This window comes from Notamacropus eugenii, chromosome 4 (assembly GCF_028372415.1).
Source record: "Notamacropus eugenii isolate mMacEug1 chromosome 4, mMacEug1.pri_v2, whole genome shotgun sequence".
NCBI classification, from domain to species: Eukaryota; Metazoa; Chordata; class Mammalia; order Diprotodontia; family Macropodidae; genus Notamacropus; species Notamacropus eugenii.
Window position 1 is genome coordinate 348,115,576 of NC_092875.1, and position 27,754 is coordinate 348,143,329.

At 34.6% G+C, this 27,754-nt stretch overlaps 1 long non-coding RNA gene across 1 annotated transcript; it reads left to right on the plus strand.

Annotated features, from left to right (window-relative positions):
• Nucleotides 1–27,448, plus strand: LOC140498498 (uncharacterized). Its single transcript, XR_011965111.1, has 5 exons — nt 1–380; nt 5,942–6,154; nt 7,709–7,891; nt 22,875–22,972; nt 25,609–27,448. It is a non-coding gene; the product is annotated as an uncharacterized lncRNA (long non-coding RNA).
• Nucleotides 27,449–27,754: the final 306 nt, after the last annotated feature.

The window sequence follows — 27,754 nt, forward strand, 5'->3', positions numbered from 1 at the left end:
ATGACATTTGATGTGCAAAAGGTCAAGTGGACTGCAAGTTCAGTATGAGTCAATAATATGATATGGAAAACAAAATATTACATCACATTTACGTCATGTCTTAGTGTTTGGAAAGCAACTTGAAGTCACTATTTCATTGGATTCTCATCATCATCCTGTGAGATAAATAATGTTATTCTCTCCATTTTAGAGATAAGCACCAGAGTTCTGACAGGTTTATAAGTTACCTGAGCAGAGACAATAGTTAGGAAATGAGATGGGATTTCTATCCATGATGCCACACTGACAGTTACAAAGTACACAAATGTATTCACAACTGGAAAAGAAGTCATTCTGCTGTATTCCAACCTAGTCAGAGTATATTTGGAACACATTTATAGGTAAGTCACCAGCATGGAGAGGTATTAAATCCATTTGTAACAGGGCTAGTCTAGGTGTGCCCAGATTGCCTACATGGAGGCACCTTTCACCCCCTTGCCTGAGATAAGGATAGCCTCCTTTGAATGGCTGTATAGCCAGAACATCTCTAAAATTGGCCAGACTGAAAGTCTTCCTCTTTCTGACTCATACTCTTTCCTTCAGAGTACAGAAGGTGAAGATCACTCCACTGGTGCCATGAATTGAACCAGTGAGGGGAGAAGAAATTCCTTCCCCTGCTTGCTTTTTCACACTGGCTCCAAGAAATGATTGTTAGTTTGGTGTTTTGTGTTCTTTGTCCTTCTCACTTTCAGGTACCTCACTGACCTGGAGTTGGAGCTATGGTGCTTGTAAGTGGTCACTGCAAACAAATAGCTTATCAGGGAACTGCTGAGAAGCCAGGATGTCTGTTATTTGAGCTTGAAGGGACTTTTGGCTTTGGAACTGAGACTCTGTATTGTCTAGGAACCAAGTTAATCTCAGGGATCAAAGGTCAAAGTGATTCACATCACCCTAAGGTTGAAGAGGAGAAATTAACTTTTTTTTTTCCCCAAAGAAAAGGGAGTCTATGTAAAGCATTCGTAAACCTTCTAAAGTATTCTTTTCAACTAATAGATAGCCAAGGCAATGATCTGAGGCAAAACTATTTATAAATAGCTTCATTTAGATAATTTAGGAACAGGGGCAATAAAAATATTTTGACATGAAACAAATTATTTGAAACTAATTTTTGAGAGATACAAAGGGGTCACCTTTAATATAACTCAAGAAATGAAAAATCAAAGGGCATTAATTATGTGAAAAAGCAAATAGTTTTAAAAGTTTTAGGTTATTTTATTTTGACACATAAAATTATGCCCTTCCTTATATCCCCTCTAATACCTAACACCATGTACTGCTCACATAGTAGTTAATAAATGATTATTAATTGAACAAATAAATGGAAAGAAAGCTTTCATATTTCTTCACATTAGAGGGTTTACTATGCTCTCAATAAAATTTGAGAATATACGGTATTCTCTAAATCAACGTATGACATTTTTATGAGACTTGGGTTATGTATATGTATGGTAATAATAGTAATAATAATAATAATATAACTATTTACATTATTATATCTTCATTATGCAGGATTAAAATGCCAGGGTACTATCTATCCCTCTGTTTAATTGCTATCAAAAGAAGTTTGACTTTTTCCTGAGATGTTAAAAAAAGATATATGTTGAGTCCTAATAATTTTAAGTCTTTAAAGATAGGGAAGAGAGTGAAGAAATTAGAAATCTACCACTAGAGATACACTTGACATTCTTGTGCAGCTGGCGCTATCAAACCTGGATCCCTTTGGCTTCTTATTTTTGTCACATTACACAAAGGAATCAACCAGCTTAATCACTTGGGGTACCAGTATGGCAGGTGAAATACCCAGTTGCACATATCTGCATTCTACTTTTCAAACAGTGGCATCTGAGTCCAACTGGCCTTTAATCCAGCCAATTCTCATTCTCTGTCTCTGTCTTTCTGTCTCTGTACCTCTGTCTTCTCTGTCTCTGTCTCTCTCTCTGTCTCTCTCTCTCTCTGTCTCTTTGACTCTGATGACATAAGACTATAACATCATTACTTTGTCTTGGACTTATTCACCTTAATGAAAAGCATTTTCTTTTAAGCCATCTCTAATAATAAAGAATTTGAATTTCATTCTCTCATAACTCCTATTTTATGACATAAGTAGTTTCTGTCTTGGCTTAGGGAAACAGAAAGCATGAGAATATATAGAACATAAGTACAGGCTATCTACTTTTATTTTTATTTTTAAGGAAAACTGATTGTGTTTATATAGGGTGTCCAAAGTCTTTGTGCAGTTTTAAATTATTAAAGCTTATATGAATAGGAAAGTGATATAAAAGACTGACATTACTGAGACCAATCAAGATAGTAAAACCAATTTCCCTGAAAATACAGAGGACTATAAATCTGGGTTCTGAAGTCTGAGACAAGCTAAGGATGACCTCTCTATATTTACAGAAGCTTTGGAAGACCATCCCAGGAAGATAGAGAATCCTTGGGATTGACAATTACAGGCATTGAAGAGAGCTCATTTTACTTGGTATTGTAACAGCCTTGAAGAAGAGACTTTCCCCAAAACATTTGACCATCGTATATGGAAAGCAAAGAAAGGAGGATAAAGTAAAAATTAGTTAACTGCTCCAGAGAGGAAGAAGAGAGAATTTGTTGATAGTGGGAGGAATGGATTTCTCCTTGCTTTTCCCAGTGCACAATTCTGAGGAAATTTCCATCCTGGATTCAAATTTTATTTCTTTTCCTCAGCAACCCTTCTTCAGACTGACTAGGGAGAGGGCATGGCAGGGAAAGAGGTGACCCTGCCTGAGAGCACTATCACAGCCTTCTATAACTTGCTCAAAAGCATATATTTATTTTTCATTACCTGATACTGGCAATATATTACACCATCACTAATGGTAATATTTTTTTCCAAATCTATAAATTTGTGGTTTGAGATGAAGTGAGAAGGAACAATGTCATGGGAAAAAAGATTCCCCTAATTTTATGGGAGTAGGAGCCAAGGTAATGAGAGAGAGAGAGAGAGAGAGAGAGAGAGAGAGAGAGAGAGAGAGAGAGAGAGAAACTTTTTACAACTTTGAATTTATTTTAGACAGAAGGTGTCTTGTAAAAGGGAAATCAGGTGTAAAGAGATGGAATTTACAAGATTATGACCTTGGGAACTTTGAAAGATCAGATAACCTGGAGATCCCCTTAGTGTTAGTGGCAGTGTCCACTGGGGTTAGTGATAGCAATCTTGGAGCAGGAGAGACTGACAGCAATATCTATAACTGGAAGATGTAGTGGGGACCAATAGATACACTGAAGAAAGGCAGCTTCAGGGTTCTGCAAAAGCACAGACCCTAAGAACCCAAGAGAGAGGTAATACTTAAGGGAAATTTTATGAGACTACAGGGATTTTAAGGAAAAAGAAATTTTGAGTTACCCCTTTGTTAAACAGATTTTATTCAAATGTGCCCAATTACCATTTTTAGTATAAGCTTGAGCTCACTCTACCCAGGGACCTTCTGTCTGCAAGGGAAAACTACACCTCCTGTTTGAGGGTGAGGAACTGTTATTTCTTTAATAATACTCCTTGCCATTCTACTTTAGTAATTTTTTTCAAAAAAAATCTAATTAAATGTGGCTAACAATCAACAAAAAACACACAAGTGGACTCACAATGAATAGCAATAGAAAATTCTGGGAATTCTCAGGACTACCCCAACAGCTCCAAAGAAAGTTGCAGTTAACTGCAATGTGAGAACCCAAATCTCCCATGTGAATTTGAATTTGGAAATTATCTGGAAGAGAAAGCTACAGGAAAATCTACAAGAACATCAATAGCTGACACTTAAAAGGCTTTTAAGGTTTGTAAAGCACTTTGCAAGTACTAAGTGGCATAGTACAAAAAGCACTACACCTGGAGTCAGGAAGATGCATCTTCCTGAGTTCAAAGCCAGCCTCAGATACTTAGCTGTGTGACCCTGGGGAAGTTACTTAACCCTGTTTGCCTCAGTGTCCTCATTTACAAAATAATCTGGAAAAGGAAATGGCAAACCACTTCAGTATCTTTGCCAAGAAAATTCCCCCAGATAGAGTCATGAGGTGCTGGGCATGACTTAAAAGCAACTGAACAATCATTCTGAGAGGTAGCTAGGTGCCTCGGTAGGTAGAGCCAGGGAGACCTGAGTTCAAATCCAACCTCAGATACTTACTAAGCTGTGTGACCCTGGGCAAGTCATGTAACTTCTGTTTACCTTAATGCACTGGAAAAGGAAATGCAAACCACTTCAGTATCTTTGCCAAAAAAACCCCATGGATCAATGTCCACAGAATCAGATGTGACTGAATGATATGGAAATCATATGTAGTATCTCATTTTATCCCTCTCAGTCTGGAAGTCAGGTGCCATTGTTTGCCTTTATTTTAAAATTGAAGAAACTGTGGAAGACAGAGATTAATTGACTTGTCCAGGGATCAGAAAGAGTCAGACATAACTGAAATTACTAAACAATAACAAAATTACTTCAGTGGCAATGTGGAGGATAGATCATAAATGTGAGAGAAAAGACTGGCAGAGAAATCAGTTATGAAGATCTCACAATAGTCTAGGTAACAAGTGATGAGTGCCAGGAATAGGGTGGTAGCTGTGTGAGTAGACAGAAGGGAATGAATGTGAGAGATGTTATGGAGGTCAAAATATTAAATTTAACAACCAAATGGAGTTAAAGATGACTCTGAGGTTATAAACCTAGGTGAGGAAGGATGGTGGTACCCTCAACAGAAATAGAAAAGTTCAGGAGTGGATTTGGGGGGAAGTGATCTGTGTAACTAAAAGTGCTTCCTTTTCTCTCAATTTTTCTCATCCTTTGCTTCCCTTTGTCTCTCTTTGGCTTAACTCTGATGGAAAAACAAAAAATTCAGAGTATTTCTGGGCAACTTGTTATATTTACAATCAAATAACATGGCAGCTAAAACATTACTTATCAACTCATCATTAAACTTTAATAGATTAATCATTAATTATTGAGGTATTAATGTTGAGATTCAGCTGTGCTGCCCCAGTTCAGTTCACAAGGGTCAATGGAGATACTTTACAGCCCAGGTTATGAAGCATTAAGCTGTTCCATCACCTATCACATCTCAGATCTCTGAAGTGTAAAAGTAAATCATTTTTTAAAATTACTCATGCTAGAACAAAAGAAAGGGCAGATATGAAACAAAATCCTGGGACAGCATATAGATTATTTTCAGGAAATTAAAAAATCCCACTAATAAATCCAAACATTTAATATTAAGTAGAAGAAAACATATTTACCAACTGTCAATTGTGTCTGATAAAAAAAAAAGATCTTCAGTGAGACTTAAGACCAATTAAGACTAATTTACAATGGGTAACATTTGGTTTTTTGCTCATGACTTCATGGGGCAGCTAAGTGGAACAGTGGCTAAATGTTGGGCCTGGAGTCAAAAAGACTTCAGTTCAAAACTGGCCTCACACACTTACTAGCTGTCTGACTTTGGGCAAGACATTTTATTTCTATTAGCTTCAGTTTCCTCATCTATAAAATGAAGATAATAATAGCACCTGCTTTTCGGGGTTATTCTGAGGTTGTAATGGATAATATTTGCAAAGTGCTTAGCACAATGCCTGGCACAAAGTTGCAATGTAAATGCTAACTGTTAATATCAGTATCCATTGCTATTGCTATTTTTCCAAAGAAAATTAAATAAATTGCATTTCTCCTTGATGGTTTGGGATCCCCCATCCAAAAAAAAGTTGGAATTGCTTGTTGTGCTACAAGGTTCTTGTTGAAAAGTACATTTCATTTATTTTCTTCCCAAAGATGCATTTGCCAATGAGAATATGCTTTTTAAAGTTTGCAGTTTTCTTTCATTTCAGGAAGTTACTCTTCATTGAAATATAATTACATTTATTTTTAACTTTTTATTTTTATTTTAGAGTTATGTGTAAGACCTTAAGAAGAGAGCTTCTAGTCTTGCTTATGACTTTGAGAGAGGACACACACTGTTCTAGGTGATCTTAAAAGAAAGAACCCTCTGAATAAAGAATACATAAAGAATTCATGAAGGAGTCAACACTTCAAATATGTCATCTTCTTCCCAAGTTACAAAAGCATTGTGAGAAGAAAATAAAACCCAACAAGAATGTGTTGTAAGAAAGCTATTTAAGATTGATTTTACCTACTTGATTAATGAGTTTAATATTTACATAGGATTGGTTGGAGTGGGTCAATTCAAAAAGAAAAAAAAGTTGGTAAAAATCATGATCTCTAAGTAAGAAAGGAAGGGACATCTTATCTACCAATGAATTTCCACAGAAAATTTGAATAAATTGGAAAGAAAACAAAAGAATACAATATACCAAAAGACAATAGAAAAGTGCTTATATAAAAGAAGAACAGTTGGCCTACCTAAATTTAATGCTATAGGAAAAATGGATTTTTGATAGATTGATAATTTTCAAGTATTCCTGTTTTGAAAGAACACAAACTGAATAGAATCTCTGAAATGTAAAAATAAAACAACAAAAAGAAAGGTAAATAAGTGTGAGAGATCTGAAAAAGCTAAGTGATAAACAAATGCTTCTCCCCATCCCTACTCGTCCTCCCAAAAATGGATGAAAAAAGATCATTGTCTCTTCAAAAGTGCTGCTTTATTTTTAAATGTCTAAGGTGGCAAAATAGAGGGAAAGTTGTATGATATTTTGTAAGAAAACACAAATCTGGCAAGCATATTTATGAATGGAAGAAACCCTCCCATAAAAAGGAGATGAACAGTGAATAAGAAAGTAAAATTTGAACATTTCTTGTATATAAGAAACACACTTAAAGCTTCATACAGAATTAAAACGAGTAACTGGAGTAAAGATCTACCTCTACAGATTCTAAAAAAAAGCTTAAATGACAATCATGATCTTGGATAAAGAAATAGTAAACATAGACAAGGTTAAGCATAGTAGAAAAACTATATGATGCTTAGAAGTTCCAAAGATAATGAAAATTTTATTATTAAATATATATGTAGTAAATGTTATAGAATAGAGGTGTCAAATGCCTACAGGTCACATGGAGTCCACAACATTCCTGTGTGGGGCCTAAATCAGATATAAATGTAATTGGAAAATATCTAACAGAATAAATAAAAATGCAATAAAACATCATTAATATGAATATGTGGTTTTCTAAGTCAATATGCAACCCACAGTTACCCTTATGTATGGTTTAATGACCTCCCTTTCTATTTGAGTTTGACACTGCCAATATAGAATCTAAACACATAAAAGAAAATCTGACTGAAATATAGTGAGAACTAAGCTAATAGTAATAATGATAAAAATTTAGAGACTTCAAAATGCTTCTTTTAAACCTAGACAAATCTAATGAAAAAATAAACAAGAAAGAAGGAAAGGATCTAAGCAGGATGTTAGATATGCTGAATTGGAACTGAATCCTGCATGGAAATAAGTAAGCCGACATTTAAATTTTACATGAAAATTCATAAAATTTGCAAAAAAAAAAACAAAAAAAACATAAAACACCTGACCATGTTCCAGGGCATAAAATGTTCACAAATGCAGAAAGATAGGCAGACAGACAGACAGGAAGACAAACAGACAGATGGACGGACAGACAGATAGATAGATAGAGATAGATAGATAAGTACATCTTCATATATGTGTATGTATGCATATGTATCTATTTTGCAGACCACAATACAAGAAAAAACTACAAGGGGAAACAAAAGAAAGGATTAATGCACAAATGGAGACAACGTAATCTTTCACATTTTGATTCATACAAGTGCTGTAAATGTTTTGCGAGGTTGACTTTCATTGGAGAACTATAGAGGAATCTCTGCCTCTTTCTTCCCTCCTGACCCATTCATCAAGGTATTGAGTACCATGTAGAGTACACATAGCTATCCATACTTTTTAGTTGATCAGGGAATCACACAATCGTTCTCATAAGAAGGAGAGCTTTCAGGAGGTTTTATAACCTGGCTATTACTGAATTATTGTTATTAAAATCTCAATGATATGTGGCATAATTATGATGAAATTTGGAGTATTCTGCTGCTTGTATATCATTTTAAGTTTGGAAAGTTAAAATTATAGTTCTACCCTCCAACTCAGATTTGAAGACTTCCATAATTTCGTAGGTAAAATTATGAAGGGAGAAAAAATAATGACAATGTAATTCATTCTGAAGAATGAAACTGTTTCGTTAACATTCCAATTTAATTATTTCAATGTCATTTTTTTTAAAAAAATCAACTTGTAATATAAAAAAATATACACTGGATTACACTCATATGACTTTGCCAAGACACTAAATGCAATTCAGAGCAGTTTAACAATTATGGTTGGCAGCCTTTGTGTGAAAGGAATAGTCTTAAGTAAGTGTTCATTTTAATGACATCTTGTTTGAACATGCCATAATAATTATGAGCTTAACATTTTCATCTTCAAAATTAGCTGTCAGGAAGGTTTTTTTAATTGTTGATCCTTTTGCCAATGGGAAAATCATCCAAAGTATTTTTTAATGTTCACTGAATTTGAAAGCTTTATTAGTAAAAAAAAAAAATAGCTTATTTTAGTATTGCACAAAAAGAAAGCCGTTGTCATATCTGATGTAAGTTTACAAACCAACGAACACTCTACTTGAGTGTAATTATCCAAATTCCAATATAATATTGGCTAAGAAATAGCCCTAAGGTAGAAAACAGCTTTATTGGAAAAATAACTGGCTATGGAAAAATGCCTTTTTTTCATCATGTCAGGATGAGAAAATCTAGCTGTGGTTTTGGTTTGGCAATATGTCTAGTTAATTTTTAAATGTGTTCAAGGATGTCATGGGTGAAAACAAATCCTTCAGTAGATTCAGTCAACCTAAACTTTTTCTTTTTAAGTAGCTTTTACTTGGATTTTGTTAAACATACAGAGGGCACACATGGAGCAGCCAGGGAAAGAGAACATCAGTTCTCTGTTAATTCAGCACATTTGACTTGTGCCAATTGGAATGTTGGCAGACATGCCCTCTTTGCCCATGTATACCTTTCTGGTTTGTTTGTGTATCCCTGTTTGTTCATCTGTGTTTATACACAGTACTCTGGATCCCTGGCTTGCCCTTTCTGCCTTATTTTCATCTACTTTTTCCTGGGTTAAATTGCTTTTTATAATATTGTATAATAAAAGTATAATATTATATAAAAAAAGAAAAAGTCTCTTTCTCACTCCCTTCTATCCTTTCTCCCTTCTCCCTGCCTCTCTCTTCCTTTTTTCACTCTTTTCTTCTTCCTTCCTTCTTTCCACCTACATCAGTTTCCCCAGTATCACAGATTATAGGTATGTGCCCCTATACTGAGCTAAGGAAAAAATCTTTCCACAATCACACATCATGACACACTCAGAATTTCCAAGTTGAATGAAACCTCAGCAACCATCTAGTTCACATATTATATATATATATATACATATATATATGTATATATATATATATACATACACATATAGTGTGTGTGTATGTGCGCATGTGTGTCTGTATGTGTGTCTGTGTTGGATAAATGGTCATTAGCTTCTGTTCAAAGACCTCCAGTGAGTCCAGCACCTCTCAAGGAACCCATTCAACTTTTGGATGGCTTTTATCATTAGAAATCTCTTCCTGATGTCAAGCATAATAATTTGCTTCTTTGAAACTTTCACTTTAATACAAGGACTTTCAAAACAATGAAAAGTGAAACCCATCTTTATAGAGCAAATATTTTCCTGGTAATTCTGCCTGGTTGCAACACCACAATCCACAATGAATCAAAGTTGTTGGTGGTCCAAAGAGCCTTGGGGGAAAATGTATTATGTACACAATAGTCTATAGTACCTGGATCACAGTAGCTATTTAATAAATACTAGTTGACTGACTGAGTAGCTGCAACATGCTTTCAAAAGGAATATAATGCAGAGAAGGGAAGCAAAGCATCTTATTGAGTAACTATACTGTCAGAAAAAAAAAAAAAAGACTGACTGGACAGATTATATAATGAGAGTAAGGGAACCAATGTATAGCCACTGCACTGGTAACCATAGAATGCATAAAGACGTAAAGCAGGTATGCTTCCTCTGGAGACCATTGACCTCAAACGGTCTGAGGATAAGTTTCGAGAGTCTGTGAATTTGTATTGGAAACATATATCTTTTTTTTATTAACCTCTAACTGGAATTTACCATTTCCTTCACTCATGAATATGAGCAACCATTCATAGAAGCATTAGCAATATAGAAATAGCAGATATTTTAATGCTGTATCTTAAAATATCATTATGCTTATCACTCACTCAAAATTACCAATGATGTTAGACCCGACACTAAAGTACATGTAGTCACAGTCTTCTTCTCCACACGTAAGTAAGGGATATAGTAGGCAATTCTGTGCCTAGTAATAGCTCATCAAATAGTGATGGCCCAGTCATCTATATTGTTTTCTAACATCTTCTATCCAAGATTATTTGTTGATCAATATGTAGAAAAAGGTGAAAATTTTTCACATTTATAAGTTTTATTAAACTAATAGTTCCGATGAGAATCCCCAATGATCTATAAACTTATATGGCCTTTTGTAATATAGACACACAGGCTAGAAGCATAGACCAGACAATTTAAGACACATTTGATGACTGAAATAGGTTTTTTTTTTATTCTTTGAACAAATTCCATAGTCCTGAACAGTTTTCTGGGGAAAAAGAGATTTTTTTCTTCTTAATCTCTTTTTGTGTATTGTTATGAAATAAAGGCAGGCATACATAATGTATTGTACAAGTGGTATCCATGCAGCATTATTGTGTGAAGATAACATGTATTTTTAAAATAAATCCTCAAGAAGATTATGGATATCAGAAGTGAGAACAATTATTTCTATTTTTGCTCTTTTTTTCTGAATTTATTCATTTATTTGTTTTCAGTTTTCAACAACTCCTTCCATAAATTCCAAATTTGTTCCTCCCTCACTCCTCAGGATGGCATGCAGTCTTATAAAGGCTTTATGCTCCTATTAAACACATTTTCACATTAGTCATGTTGCACAGAAGAATTAAAATGAATGGGAGAAACCATGAGAAAAGTCAAAGCAAAATGAAACATAACAAAAGAGAAAATAGCCTGCTTCATTCTGCATTCTGATTCCATAGTTCTTTCTTTGGATATGGATGGTATTTTTCATCATGAGTCCTTTGGAAATGTTTTAAGTACTTGAATTACTATGAAGGGAGAACAATTATTTTTAAAAAAAGAACAGTCCTTAACTCCAATTACCTCTTTAAAAAAATAGGAGTGGGGGCAGCTAGGTGGTACAGTGGATAGAGCACTGGTGTTGGAGTCAAAAGGATCTGAGTTCAAATCCAGCTTCAATCCAGCTATCTGACCCTGGGCAAGCCACTTAACCCTGATTGCTTTCATAAAATGCTAATAGTAGTAACAATAAGGCAGTCATGCAATTCCATACTCTGAATTCCAAAAAATGATGATTCCTGGGCTATGACTGTAATGTCTGAGTCATGGAAGGATTAAAACAATTAAAATTGTTAAAAGTTCAAATGAATTATAAAATCTGCCTTATTTTACTTACTGGACAACCACATTTCTTGAATATCTTATACTTTACTTGACATACAAATTACAAATTTCTATGAAGATTTCTCAAGCAACTGATTTTAAATGTGCAAAATAATTAACTTTAAAATGTCATTTGAATCAAATAGTTTATTTTAGCTTATTTTACATTTTATAGAATCAATTTAAGTTGAAATGTCAAAGAAAAAGAAGTATGATGAAGATTGTGTATTACATAATTTTAATTGTGATAATGAATATGATGGAATGTGTGGTTTTTCAGTTATTTGGTTTTTGTTCTATTTCATTTTAATTTGGGTGAGAAAATTCTTGTGAACAGGAGTATGAAACTAGAAAAACCTAAGGAGCACTTTATGCCTGTCCATGCTGAAAACACTTCTAAAATGTCAGAGAGTGTATGCATCAAGGGTAGGTGGGAGGTTGAGGAGTAGTATGAAATAAAGATCAATTTGAAAAAGCTAGAATATTTCCAGTCATATTTGTCATGGTACAAAAACCTTTTCTTTAATCATCCTTTTAAATTGCTTGTTGGATAACCAAACTAAAGAAACCTCATACAATTGGAGAAGCTTTAGTTAAGTCATAAATACTGGAAATGATTGAACTGGTTTGTGGATTGGGATAGAAGGAAAATAAATACTGAATGGAGTTTCATTGTTAAAGGATGCAGTATGTTTTAGAATACCTTTTGGAAATTAGATTACCTTTTGTGAATTAAAAAGGCTGTCAATGTTTTGGAAACAGATAATTTTTGGCGGGGAGGGTTCTAGTTTGTCTAATAAAATTTTGAATGGATAGAATTACTTCATATTCATTGAGTTATGGACAGAAACTTAATGATGAACCTGGTTTTGCTACTTTAGTGAGAAAGGAAGCTCTTCATATCACTGTCACTCATTGCTTTTTAATCCGGCACAACTGGAAGCAAAGCATCTTCTGTGTGCATGTATTTGTGTGTGCGTGTGTGTGTGTGTGTGTGTGTGTGTTATATTTTTATTTACTTCACTAAACATTTCCCATTTGCTTTTTTAAAGTTTATTTATTTTTAGTTTTCAACATTCACTTCCACAAGTTTTAAATTTTCTCACCCTCACTCTACTTTCCCATTCCCAAGACAGCATGCAATCTGACATAGGCTCTACATATACATTCCTATTAAACATATTTTCATATTAGTCATGCTATATAGAAGAATTAAAACTAATGGGAGGAACCACAAGAAAGGGAAAAAAAAAATAAAACAAAACAAAGGAAAATAGTTTGCTTCACTGTGCACTTAGACTCCATAGCTCTTTGTCTGGATGTGGATGGCATTTAGTACCATGAGTCCTTTGGAATTGTTTTATAGGTCCTTGTATTGCTGAGAAGGGCTAAGTATATCAAAGTTAGTCCTCGCATACTGTAGCTGTTACTGTGTACAATGTTCTCCTGGTTCTGTTCACTTCATTCAGCATCAGGTCATATATATTTTTCCAGGCTTTTCTGGAATCTACCTGTTCATATTTTATAGCACAATAGTGTTACATTACATTCATGTACCACAACTGATTCATCCATTCCCTAATTAATGGGCATCCCCTAAATTTCCAGTTCTTGGCCACCTCAAAGGGAGCTGCTATAAATATTTTTGTACTTGTGGGTTCTTTTCCCACTTTTTTGTGATCTCTTTGGAATACAGCCCCAGAAGCGGTACTTCTGGGTCAAAAAAATATGCCCATTTTTATAGCTCTCTGGGCATAGTTCCAAAATGCTCTCCAGAATGGTTGGATCAGTTTACAGCTCCACCAACAATGAATTAGTGTTCTAACTTTCCTACATCTTCTCTAGCATTTGTTATTTCCCTGTTTTGTCATGTTAGCTTATTTGATAGGGGTGATGTGGTACCTCAGAGTTGTTTTGATTTTCCTTTCTCTAATCAATAGCAATTTGGAGCATTTTTTCATGTGAGTACAAGTAGCATTAATTTCTTTCTCTGAAAACATCCTTTTCATATCCTTTGACCATTTATCAATTGGGAAATGATTTGTATTCTTGTAAATTTGACTCAGTTCTCTATATATTTTAGAAATGAGGCCTTTCTCACAGACACTAGGTATAAAAACTCTTTCCCCATTTTCTGCTTCCCTCCTAATCTTGGTTGTATTGGCTTTGTTTGTGCAAAAACTTTTCAATTTAATGCAATCAAAATGACTATTTTGTATTTCATAATGTTCTCTATCTCTTATTTGGTTATAATTTCCACCTTCTAACATAAATCTGACAGAAAAACTATTCATTATTCCTCTAATTTGTTTGTAATATCAGCCTTTATATCTAAATTATGAGCCCATTTGAACTTTATTTTGGTATATGGTGTCAGATGTTGCTCTGTGCCCAGTTTCTGCTATGCTGCTTTCCAGTTTTCCCAGCAGTTTTTGTCAGCTAGTGAGTTTTCATCAATGAAGCTGGGATCCTTGAGTTTATCAAAAAGATTGCTATTATCGATTACTGTTTCTTATGTACCTAACTTATTCCACTGATTTACCCCTCTACTTCTTAGCTAGTACCACAAAATATCTTCTAATAATCCTAATAACAGTAATGTGGACAGCCATAAGATTCACCAACTTTATCTAAAGAGGTCTCTGAATGATCTCTTTTTTAAAAGTGGGAACAGAATTTGAAGCACTTCTCTACTACACAGAAGATAGTTGACTTAGAAAAGCTCTTGAAATATGAATTTTAATTAAGGTGATGTTTTATTTTTTCTAAAAGTGAAAGAATATGCACTCTTGAAACACAATGAAATATAATATTTTATTTATGGACTGGATTACATGATGGATTTTAATCACATAAATGAGAAAAATCTTTCAAGATTGTGAATTAAACATTATGGATGATTCTCAAAAGTTCCACACATTCCAGGTTAAATGGCCATTATGGAAGAAGAAAGTAGAGATTGACATCCTTAAAAACTTTCAAATGCTTAAGGAAGTGTTTTACCAATGTGGAGTTGAGATACAAAATTCTCCTTCAATTTATTTGAAGAGAGAAATTTGTGAAAACCTGGAAATACTTAGAAGTTTAAAAAAAACTGTTTCTATTTTGATGACATTAAAGTTGAACAAAAGATTTGAGATTCTTTTCCTTTCTGACATAAACTGTATTACAAATATTGACCTAGCCAAAGATAAAATTCTTGATGTTAGAGAAAAAAAGTATTACCATTGGAGTTTAATTCACAAAATACTAGGGAATTCTTGTAAGAAAAGTTTATACTCAACTTGTAAAGTAAGCTAGGAAAGTTTTAATTCCATTTGCAAGAACATAACTTTACAAATAGGGATTTTCAGCTTGTATTCATCAAAACAAAAAAAAAATCAAAATGTATTGGATGTTCAATATAGTCTTGTCAAAGACCAATCCATAGTTTAATATTCTTATTCACCCTAAGCAACAATGTTCTTCACCCTGTTTTCAAAAAATATATAATTTAGTTTTATATTTAGTTTTAACTTCTCTTTATTTTAAATATATTGTTTTGTTGCTTCATGCAATCATAAAAGTCATGCATATTTATGATATGTTTGTTTTTATTATTTTGTCAACTGTTTCAATATAATTAGTTTTCTTTGTAATCCTATATATTTTATGCATTTAAAAAAAATGATTCTGAAAAAGTGTTACATAAGTTTCATCAGACTGCTGACAGGGTATAGGAAGAAACATTTAAGAAACCCTGGCTGAGGGGCAAAAATCCAGCACTATGGGTTCGTCCTTTGTAGGACATCTATGGGAGCACATAGACAAGAACTATGCAAGGATGAGAAGATAACAATGTTTTACAATCTAGTCAAATGTTATAACAAACACTGCTGAAATCTCAGTTGCAGTGAAATGCTTGATCATTTCAGCCATTTGAACCAATTTATGAAACTCCAGCCACACCTGCACTGATTCATCTATAACACTGATGACAAAGTAACATTCCTAAAGTATCACTTTTTTCACTCCAGTTCTCCATTTGGAAACCTTGAGCTCAATATATCCTGTCATTTAAGACCTTCTACAATTTGGCTACAACCAATCTTTCCATCTTCTTTTCATATCATTGTTTTTCACATTTAAGTCAAACTAGACCACCATGATCTTCTGTTCTGATCCTTCTCTCTCCTAACCCTCTGTCTTTGTTGAACATTATCCACCTAATCTACAAATAGACACTCTGTATATCCATCTACTGAATCCTTTCCTGCTTTTAATAGCTGACTCAGGTTCCACATCCTCCATGTGGGATACTCATGATACTTACTATAGTAGGAACAATGCCTTCATTCCTCCTCCAATACAACATAGATTAGTTTTTTTTTTCCTTGAAAGTGTTGAGACATTTCTCAAGACTTGATTGACTTAAAACACTGAGGACTAAAGACAAGTATTACAAACATTTATTCCTCATCACCTGAATACAAGACATCCACAGAGAGCTCCAATGTGCTCATCTGATCAGCTGTTGCCTCACAATGGGTAACTAACTTAGTGAAGAGAGCTAGTAGGGTCATTTTGAAGATCAAATGAGATAACATGCACAGGATACTTTCTAAAAACTATAAACAGCTTAGCAATATAATGCAATTTTATTGTTTTTACTAAAAATGATACTTGCATGTCCACATCATTTAAAAATTTTTGTTACAATTCTTTTGGTTTCACCTACAAATGGTCTTGACAGTAAGCTAATTAGATAAATCTCAAGCACAACTCTCCTCAATTTTGTTTTTGTTCCTGGACTACTCACCCCCTGTTCTGTGAAATGATACAGCTAGTAATAGTCTGTCATTAAATTCTATAATATTTTTTAATGAACTTGGACCCCAGCAGAATATTCCCCTAGACTGCTATAGGACTTCCATAAAGGACCATGGGTCAAGTTCATATAGACTGGAATGAAGTTTTTATTTCATTGGTATAGGAATCTTCTGATATAGAAATTCCCTTTACTAATAAATCTCAGAACCTTCTACAACTAATATTCCTAAAGAATTGCCAAAGCACTGAAAAGTTATACAGTTGATATCTGTCAGGTCAAAACCTGAACCCAGATCTCTCTATACTTACACCATGTGGCCACTTAGCACTCCACTTAGGAAAATTAAATGTTTGTAGGCTCAGTTTGTGTGAGGATTAAGGGCATTTAGTCTCTCCTAAATAGACTCATGAGAATAAAAGTGGTAGGAGATCCTATAGAATATTTTCCTATTCAAAAAGACATCCAGTGTCAATGTCATTTCCTTGACATTTGTCCTGAATAAAAAAAATTAAAAAGTTGTATGTCAAATTTCCAATGAGGCATTGCTCGTTAAAGTAACACAAAGAAAATAACTGAAGAGACAATCAATGAATTGCAAAGCAACATTTAAGTTTTGAATAGGTTCATTCAGAAAGGAAGGATTTATTTTTTTCTTATTATTATTCATGGTAATAATGTCATAAAATGCTTAATTCCTGCTAGTTTTTACCTGGAGTATTTTATCTGTCAGTCTAAATGTAACTGAAATGTAATACATTGTCTTTTCCACAAACTACACCTAAATTGATGATTAAAAATCCGTTTACTGAAGTTTAGCAAACACAATATGCAAGCTATTTACATTTATTACATAGGTGTTAAAGTACAGTAAATACCTTTTAAAGAATCATTTGGTATTTAATTAGCTTACCATAGTAATCCCATTAAATCTAATTTAAATTCTTATTTGAAGCTGTTAATTTAGAGTGTTAACCACATATGGACACCTGCAAATGTGATCATTTTAGTTTCAGGTTACCAGTCAAGGTCTAGCAGTCCAGTAATTCTGAAGGTTAGGAAGACTGAATTCAAGTCTCAATTAGACAATTTTTTAACCCTTCTGTGTGTTTATTACAGCAAAAGATAAAAATGCAAAACATTTATAATAAAGGGAGGGAGGAATAGTAGAATCAAGAACAACATTCGTATATAATTTTGTTAGAAAAGGTAATAATTTTTCAACTAATCTCTTTGCAGCAAAGTATGGTGGGAAAAAAACAAACTCTAGTGACAGTTTCAAGAGGTAGGGATTCTATTCTGGGCTCTATTATAAAACCATGTGACTGTTGACAAGTCCTTTTAACCCTTGGTCCTCAATTTCTTGATTTATATAATGAAGAGCATGAATATAATGATCTCTAGTAGCCCTTTCTTGCTTTAATATCCTATAATTCTAACATTTTATCTGCAAAAGGAAGCCTTTGAATTAAACAATAGTCCTTTCTATCTCTAAAAATAGTGTATTTTTCCAAAAATTTAACTGAGTTTTAGTTCTTATGCACTAAATGTATGTAATTCAACCAAAATTGTGAAATCCTTTTGTATTTCTGTCCACAGACATGTGTGTTTCTTCCTACTCCAGCCTATACTCTTCTCTGCTGTCAGAGATCTTCCTAAAATGCAGGTCTGTCCACATCATCCCACTACCCAATAAATTACCTCCAAGATCAAATATAAAATCCTATGTTTAGGATTCAAAGTAACTACCCTCATCTCTACTCTTCCAGTGTTCTTCATTCTTAAATCTTTCTCTCTTCCTTCCCCGACATACACTGTGATCCAGTGACAGTGGCATCCTTGGTGTTCCTCTCACATAACACTCCATCTCCCAATTCAGCCATTTTCACGGATTTTCCCTTTTCCTTGAAATACTCTCCCTTCTCATTTTCATCTCCTAGCTTCCCTGGCTTCCTTCAAGTTCTGGTTAAAATTCTACCTTTGGGGGCACAGAGACTTGTTAGAACTCTACCCCTAAACCCAGTCAAGTACCTGTAAAAATGACCCTAAACAAATTCTGGAGCTGTAGAACCCACAGAATGATGGAGTGAAGCAAATCTCCAGTCCAAGACAGCCTGAAAGATCGCAAAGAAGCAGTTATTGTGCTGTGTTGGGAGCAGAGTGCAGTCCAGCATGGGTCATACTGGCACAGGTGGGACCTGAACAAACCTGGAGACAGGGAGATAGCTGAATCTCTTACACCTGTGGTGGTTTTCAGACTTCACAACCCCAAAATGCAGAGGACAAATAAGAAGGTCAGTGGAAAAAACCTGTGGGACTTGTATGAGAAACTAGAATTTTCTGGCCCCAACCCCAGGGTTTTAGATGAGGTGGAGGAGGCTGAGGTAACAACAGCAGCATGAGGGGCAGTGGCAGTGGCTGTTTCTGGAGCTCTAGACCAACAGGTTGTTAGGATCCAGTGGCTGAAAGTATACCTCCAACACACATTGTAAGCAGAGAACTACCTTGACAAAGAGCTCAAAAGTCAAGTAAATAGCTGGGGAAATGAGCAAAAACTGGAAAAAGAATCAGACTATAGGTTTACTTTGGTAACAAGGAAGACCAAAATATGCAAACAGAAGAATACAACAAAGTCAAAGCTCCTCCATCCAAAACCTCCAAGAAAAATGTGAATTAGTCCCCGGCCATGGAAAAGCTCAAAAAGGATTTTGAAAATCAAGTAAGAGAAGCAGAGTAAAAATTGGGAGGAGAAAGGAGAGTGATCCAAGAAAAATCATGAAAACTGAGTCATCTATTTGCTAAGGGAACTCAAAAAATGTTGAAGAAAATAATACCTTAAAAAATAGACTAAACCAAATGGCAAAAGAGATCCAAAAAGCCAATGAGGAGAAGAATGCCTTAAAAAGCAGAATTGGCCAGATGGAAAATGAGGTCCAAAAGCTCACTGAAGAAAATAATTCCTTAAAGATTAGAATGGAGCAGATAGAAGATACTGACTTTATGAAAAATCAAGAAATTATAAAGCAAACCATAGAAATAAAAAAAAGAAGACAATGTGAAATATCTCATTGAAAAAAACTATTGACCTGGAAAATAGATCCAGGCGAGATAACTTAAAAATTATTGGACTGCCTGAAAACCATGATCAAAAAAAGAGCATCATCTTTCAAGAATCTTCAAGGAAAACTCCCCTAATATTCCAGAACTAGAGGATAAAATAGATACTCAAAGAATCCACCAATCACATCTGGAAAGGGATCCCAAAAAGAAAACTCCAAGGTGCTGGGGATGGAAGCTCAATTCCATGTGGACAGTCTCGGGCGGGTAAAGGTGGGAACTTCTAAATCTTAGAGTTCTCACGAGACCCCCCAGGAAACGAATGGGAATCGAGGTGAACCGAGCTATCTCGTGTATTTCTGCCTCTTCCCGCGAGAAACATGATGGGAGAGAGCTCTCCCCGCCCTCGAGATTGTCCCGGATCTGGGCACACCTAACAGGCACGGTATTCAGATGCAAACTATGCGACTGGAGAACTTAAGTAGGATCAGGAAAGCCTGAAAGCTCTCTTGGGAGGAGGGGCACGGAGTGGACAGGACACAAGGCTCCGCTTTCCCTCTTTCTTCTCTCCCCTCCCCCTCTCTCCCCACTTACACTTCTACTTCCAATCTCTTATTGTAAGATCTTTGCCTCCTTGGGAGATTCTTCTTTCCCTCCTAAGGAAGAATTCCCCTGCACTTGTAACTAGACCCTGAAATAAAGCTCAACCCTTGTTCGACTCTGGAACGTCCTTTCTCTCATACGAGCATCCGGTTTGGCCAACCGAAGACCTCCGATAGAGGTAAGGGAAGACTCAGGTAGCCCACAGACCTCTAGGCCTGGCACCAAGGAATATTGTAGCCAAATTCCAGAGTTCTCAGGTCAAGGAGAACATATTGTAAACAGCCAGAAAGAAACAATTAGAGTATTATGGAAATACAATAAGGATAACACACAATCTAGCAGCATCTTCCTTAAGGATCACAGGGGCTGGAATATGACATATAGTCATGTATATAGATTGTTCATGAAAAGTTATTTGTATTGTGTCTCCCCTATTATACTGTGAAGTTTTTGAGAACAAAGTTGAGGACAAGTTTTTGAGGACTGTCTTTGCACACCCAGTGCTTAACACAGTGCCTGGAACACAGTAAATGTTTAATAAAATGTGTGTTGACTGACTGTAATGAAGACAATGGACAGAGATGATTAGGGTAAATTATAAACATGTAAATAGATCCACAAGAGATTAATTTCCTAATTATATTTTGTTTGGGACATTAAGGTTGGTCCTCATTCAAAAATCTCTTGTCTTTTTGTCTGTCTGTCTATTAGTCTCTCTGTTTCTGTCTCTGTCTCTCTGTCTGTCTGTCTGTCTGTCTCTCTCTCTGTCTCTTTCTCTCACACACACTCACTAACACACACACAAACACGTACAATAAAGTAAATAAAAAAAACTGAGTATAAATCTTGCTTCTATCGCTTGCTACATGTGAGACCTTGGACAAATCTTTTTTTTTTTTTTTGTACCCTTGGCCTTCAGATTTGTTATTATCTACAACATGAATGATCTAGCCAGTTGAACTATAGATCACCTCTAAAGTACTTTCATTTCTAAATCTATGATCCTAAGACCTAGACCAGTGAGAAAGATGGAATTTAGACTAATGCATGCAAGTAGAAAAGTTTTATTATCCTATTCATAAATTCATTGTAGATATTTTATGAAAGTTCATCATTTATTAGATGAACGAAGAACCCATGGGTAATGGAGAATTATAATTATGCAAAACTATTGACTGAAGCAGAATCCCAGCAAAAATGTTAAAGTCCACAATACTCTTTAAATTAAATCACATATATTTTACTAACATGGAACAATGGCCACAGAAATTATTTAAATGAACAAATTCTCTTAGTTAACCTCAGAAGCACAAATAAGATCCTAATTAATAATGCCTTTCACTATAACATACACAACCGTGCATGTGCTCATTTACTGGCTGAACATAATATGTATGTATGAATGAATGCATATTTTCAATACTTCCTAATCTTTCAAAACATCCCTGATGCAAATGCAGGAGGAAACATCCTTGTCAATTCTATATTAAGTGCAAAACAGCTCCTCATAGATTTTGTTGTACTTAAAATTGATTTTTAAATATGCAGTAAATATTTTTAAGTTATGAGGAACTTATATGTTCTCTCATTTTGTGCATATTTCAGTAAGTTGTTTATATGCTCTTTGAAAGAATGGACTATCTCTTTAAAAATTCCCCTCAAGAACCAGCATCCTTAAGGTACTTAAATGCTCATTGGATGAGTGAATGAATGAATGAATGAAGATACATCTCCTATAACTTTCCACTTATTTCTGAGCTTTCAAAAGTGACTAGACTTAAGGTAGGCTTTCCCTTGCAGATGATCTAAATTTCTTTCACTTGGAAAAAAAGACATCTGGGAGCTAGCAAGATAAAGATAGATCTTCCCCTAAGACCCTTTAATTTGTGTGGAACAAAAAAAATTCTTAAATGACTCCCTCAAGACACATTTCAAAATGCAGTTTTCCAGTAAAGGATGACATGGTCCCAGTGAGGTAATTAACAGATATTGAAATAGAGAGAAGGATCACTTTTTTTCCCAGACATAAAAACTCTGCAAGAGTCCCCAAACCACTCATGACTTCTGCAAAGTTGAAAGTACCCAGCTATGTGCTATATAACCTTAATCAACCAGAATGCTCTGGGAATAGGGTGCTCTGAAGAAAAAGGAAGAAAAATGGCATGAGAATTAGCTCTATGAATCTAAACATCTTTTTTTTAGTTTGGTTCAACTGTTCTTGAATACTCTTCTCAAAATGGTTGAAACAGTTTTCTGACTTAGTAACTACAATGTGCCTCCTGCAATTTAACCTTGCTTTGATGATTTAATAATTCTTCAGGGTTATCAGGGCATTAAAGTTACCTCTCTTTTTGAAGCTTGAATTTTCATGGAGGCTACTATTCTTTTATCTTTATCATTCTTCCCATTTACATGTATACATGGTATTTGTCTTTTCTCTTTAGTTTCCCCTTCATAAAAAAGAAAAACAAAATTGCTCCTTTTGGGTTACTCAAATCCATGATAACTTCGTCCTTATTATTTCTTAATTCCCCTGGACCCACTCCCCTTACTCTTTCCTACCACTCATCATTTGCTAGTTTCTCCCTACCTTTCTCCTTTGCTCTCCTATCTTCACAGTACAAGTCTTGACTTACTCAATGCCAAACATAGTGTTCTGTCTATGTCTTTTTTTTCAACTATTATTCAGGATTCTGGATATGTTCTTTCAAATTAACCAAGGTTTTCCAATAAATTTAAGGGCAGAGAGAAATTTAATCAATAATTTATTACTCAGCAATTTCTATTTTTGTTACTTAAATTTAGGAAATGAAGACATCTAATCTCCAGTTGTCTATTTTAAATAGACCGTCATTTGTCACCTTTCTGAAGATGCAAGAAAACCCTTCCTTTCTTAACTATGGGTATGTAGCTCTAATTTATATACATTAAAGGAATTCATTATTAAGAAGAATGAATTTCTAAAATAACTTATTTCAAAATGAAATGAATTGTTTTTGAAAGAGGAGAATTCTTGTCAACTTTCATATCTCTCCCTGCTAACATCCTACTAGTTCTTCAAGGACCAAGTTGGTGGAAGTCGCTCCCTCCACCTCACCTCAGAGACCTAGTTTTCTGGTCCACTTTCCCCCAAATATCTCATTTATGTGTGCATGTTTGACTTCTTTGAATATAGCTTTTAACTTGAAAGATAAATATTCATATCTCATTATACATATCTATTTGTCTCCTAAGTTATAAGCTTTTTGAGGGTGGGGACTGATCTTTTCTTCACATGTAGGTTCTTAGTGAGTAGCAGAGTGTATTTCATTTGACAGATGATTAAATTAATATTGTAATTGAATGAAAAAACTACATTTCATGGTGGGGAAAGTCCTGTTCTCTATTTATACATTTATATACTGACTAGCATAAGACAGTGATTAATATGTTGTAATCTTTAAGCTAGTGAATAAAGATTAGACATTTTTCATATATCATTCTTTTTCAGACTGAAAAATTGTGAGTTTTGAAATTTCAGTAGTTAAAAAGCACATTGTTATAAGATCATTGTGCATTTTGCAATGTGTCTTTGTTCTCTGTTTTCCTTACCATATCTTTTCTTTATTCAATATTCATTCAATCAAGGATCATTTATTAAAAGATGTATTTTCAGTGTATGCTAAGAATAAGAGAAATAATAGTGTGTATTAAAAATTGTTGGACTTGTGGTCAAAAATACTTGGGTTCAAATTCCACTTCTAACACATCACCCCTGTGACCAAGGGCAAAGCATTAAATCTTTCTGAGCCTCAGGCACCAATCCCAGGCTATAAATTATGGAAGGATTGAAATCTGTTTCAGGGGAAAGAGCACTTTTGGATCTCTTTGCACAAAGTTGCTAAATCAAAGCAACTCTTCATATGTATTGTTCTTTTAATGAATATTAAAATAAATGAATAAATATCTGTCCTCAGATTTAATGCAAAAGGGTTTTGACTATTGGAAGAATGATTATTAAATGTGGAGTTGTGCAGCAGCCTGAAATTTAAACTGAAATCTCTTTCCTTAGTTATTTTCCTATTTTCCCAACCTCTCCCCACCAAGACTTGCTTCTATTATGTTTACCTCTTTTCCTACATCACGGAAATTCCAACATCTCTGAAGTGAAGATCTCAGTAGCTATTTAATCTAATACATGTCAAAAGCAAAAATCCCTCAACGATATACCTACCAAATGATCATCCAGCCATTGCCTGAACACTTTTAGTGAAAAAGAACCTATCCCCTTCAATGACAGGTCATTCTATTTTTTAATTTCTCTAATTATTAGCAAATGTTTCCTTACAACAAATTTAAATCTGATTCTGTGCAATTTCCACCAGTTCCTCCTAAATACACCTGCTGAGGAAAAAGTAGTACTGATACTAATCTAATCTTTCTGCCATATTCTGATGTCCGAAAAATATTTTAAATTTTTGAATTTGAGTATGTTTTTGAGTTAGCCAAGATTTTCCTATAAATTTAGGGGAAGAAAGAAATTTAATCAATGATTTATTACTAAGTGATCTCCATTTTTCTTACTTAAAGTTAGAAAATGAAGACATCTAATCTCTAGTTGTCTATTTTAAATAAAGACTTTTTTAGTGCCTGAAAGTCTGCTATTTTCTAGGCTAATCATCCCCAGTTTCATCAGTGATGTCATAGGCAAGGTTTAAACCCAGACTTTCCTGCCTTGTCAAAAAGCATCATAATTTCCTTCATTAATCTAGGCATTTTATCTTTGCGCTGTTTGGGAACGAATTGCCTTGTTCTACCTAAGTAGACTGTAGTCTTATATTTTCCAGATTAGTGTCCTAAATGGGTAATGTGGAGAAAATAGGTCATTAAATTGCTTTTGTTCCAGCCCCTAGAACAATGCCTGTGATAAAGCAGCCACCGTTGAAATGCTTGTATTTTGAATAGTTGCTCGATTATCTCAATAATTGGGATTAATACTAGCAGTTCTAAACTGACAAAAATGGAGAATTCTGTTTTCTTTAAAAAACAAACTCCAAAGGAATACTTTCATGTATAAGAGAAATAGCATATAAAGAAAGAGATTCTTAGCCTGAGATTCTTCAACTTTATCTTTTTCCTGGTTGTATTTCAATATAATAGTAATAGCTAGACTTAACTGAGCTTTTTAAGATTTACAAAGTGCTATACACATATTATTTCATTTGCTCCCCTCCCAACAACCCTGTGACTTAAGTGTTACTATGTTCCCCATTTTAAGGATGATGAAAATGAGACTAGGAGAGGTTTAGGGACTTCAACTAGAATCATACATGTAGTAAGTACCTGAGGCAGGATTTGAACTCTTCTTAGAACTTACAACTTTTGCAATCCTTAGTATTTTATTTGATTCAGTTAATGACATCAGTTTGAGAAGGGATTAATTTTATTGTTGTTGTTAGTAATGTTTTAATTGTATCTGATTTTTCATAACCCTATTTGGCGTTTTCTTGGTAAAGATACTGGAATGTTTTCCCATTTTCTTCTCTTGCTCATTTTACAGATGAGAATAACTGAGGCAAACAGGAGTAAGTGAATTGCCCAGAGATTTGAACTCAGAAAGATGATTCTTCCTTACTCCAGGACTGGCTCGCTATCCATTCCGGCAGCTAGCTGCCTCAAAGGGATCCACAGGCTTCACCAAACAGAGAAAAAATCCACAACACAAAAAGTTGAAGAATCTATAGATTTTTATTCAATGCAATTATAAACCAGCATTTCTGTAAATGATCAGTAGGACCCATTTAGAAAGCATCCTATTTGGGAAAACTTAGAAAAGAGAAGACCTAAGGTATAAGACTGAGGGGCGACATATGTCCTCAAGTGTTTTAAAATCTGTCATATTTGAGAGATTTAGCCCTGTTCTATTTGGACCCAGAGTATAGAACCAAGAGTACTGGATGGAAGTTATTAAGTAGTAAATTTAGGTTTGATACAAAAGAAAATTTTGTTATATCCCACATGCAATGAACTGCTTCTAAAGATGGTAGGTTCCCTCTCCTTAGAGAATTTCAGGTAGATGTTGGATGAAGAACCACTTGTAATATCTTTCATAGCGAGAATTCTTTTCCTATAAATGTTGAGCTACATGGCCACAAAGGTCCTCTTAAACTCTTAAATTCAGTCATTTTTCTTTTAAATTGTGGAGCAAAGAAAGTCTTAGCTTTTATTATGCAGGTTAAAGCAAGGAAATTTATGCTTATTACTAAAGAGTACCAGACCTGGAGTTAGGAAGATCTGAATTTAAATCCAACTTCAGACACTTATTAACTGCAAGCCATTTAACATCTGATTACCTTAGTTTCCTAATCTGTAAAATAGGGATAATGATGGCACCTGCTTCCCAGCATTGCTGTAAAAATCAAATGAGATAATAATTATAACATACTTAACACCATTCCTGGCATATAGTATTATAAATATAATTATTATTCTCCAAGTTGCTACAAACACATAAGCTGGAGATAAAATGTTTATGCCCCTTTTGAATCTGTGACATGTAAGGTTGCAGTTTGTGTCAAATTTTTTTAAGTTGAAGTTCAATCACCGCAGTTCCCTGTGTTCAATAAGATCTTTTTTTATATTTTTTTCATGGCCATGGAAAAGCATTTACAGTCTCTAAAGATAGTCAGCAATGCTCAAATGGGCAGAAGAAATCAACATGAGTGCTTGCATGCCTATGAGACACTCCCAGTTCCTGCTAGTAGGCACTGTAGATCAAGGAAAGATCTGAGACAGCTTTTTATTCATTCCAACATGACATAGGATTGCTCATTAACCCTTAGTCTGGACTTCCCCAGTAAAGTTGTCATTTTTGTGGTCAAAGGAGAAGAGAACTGCCAGGCTCATTTACAGAACTGTGCATGGTTTCTTACAGCCCCAGTCTTAGCTGATATGGGGTCATAGATTTCAGATCACAAGAGGAGATTTTGCAGAAATCATCATTTCAGTACCAAAATGGGGGAGGGCATGGTGTAATATTTGATTGGTCAGATTTGTCTTTCCAGATAATAATTAATTTGAAAGACAAATTCTATTTGTTTTTAACTTCATCATTAGGAACCTTAGAATAATTTAACATTCCAAAAAGGAAATAAACTGATGCAGAAGTAACAATTAGCCTGATTCTTTTTGAAAACTGCTATTAAGTTTCTGAAGTCCAAACTTGAAATAGGGAGGACTCAGGAGAAGTGAAAATCATTTGATTTATAATGACCTGAGTTGTGCCTTATCACTGGAAACTCTGAACCCAGGATTCAGAGTGAAAAGGAGGCTGGATTGGATTAAGAATCTGGGGTTCTGATCCTAACTCTGACAGTTATAAGGCTGTACCTCAATTTCCTCCTCTGTAGCATGGGAATAATGATAACTTGCATAATCTACCTATAAAGTAGGCTAATGTAAGGAAAGTACTTATATAAATCTCAAAGCTGTATATGAATGCAAGCTGTTAGGATTTGTTTTCTTTATTCAGCTCTATCTTATCCATGAATAACTGAATAGTCTTTCATATTATTCTCTTTTGTTCTGGCTTTTCTCCACTCCATGAACCACCTGGTCCTGTTTACCAATTCTAATATTAAATTAGGAGAAGGTAGAACCCTAATATAAATGCAAGTGAATATGCAAATACATAACTCCATGAGTGT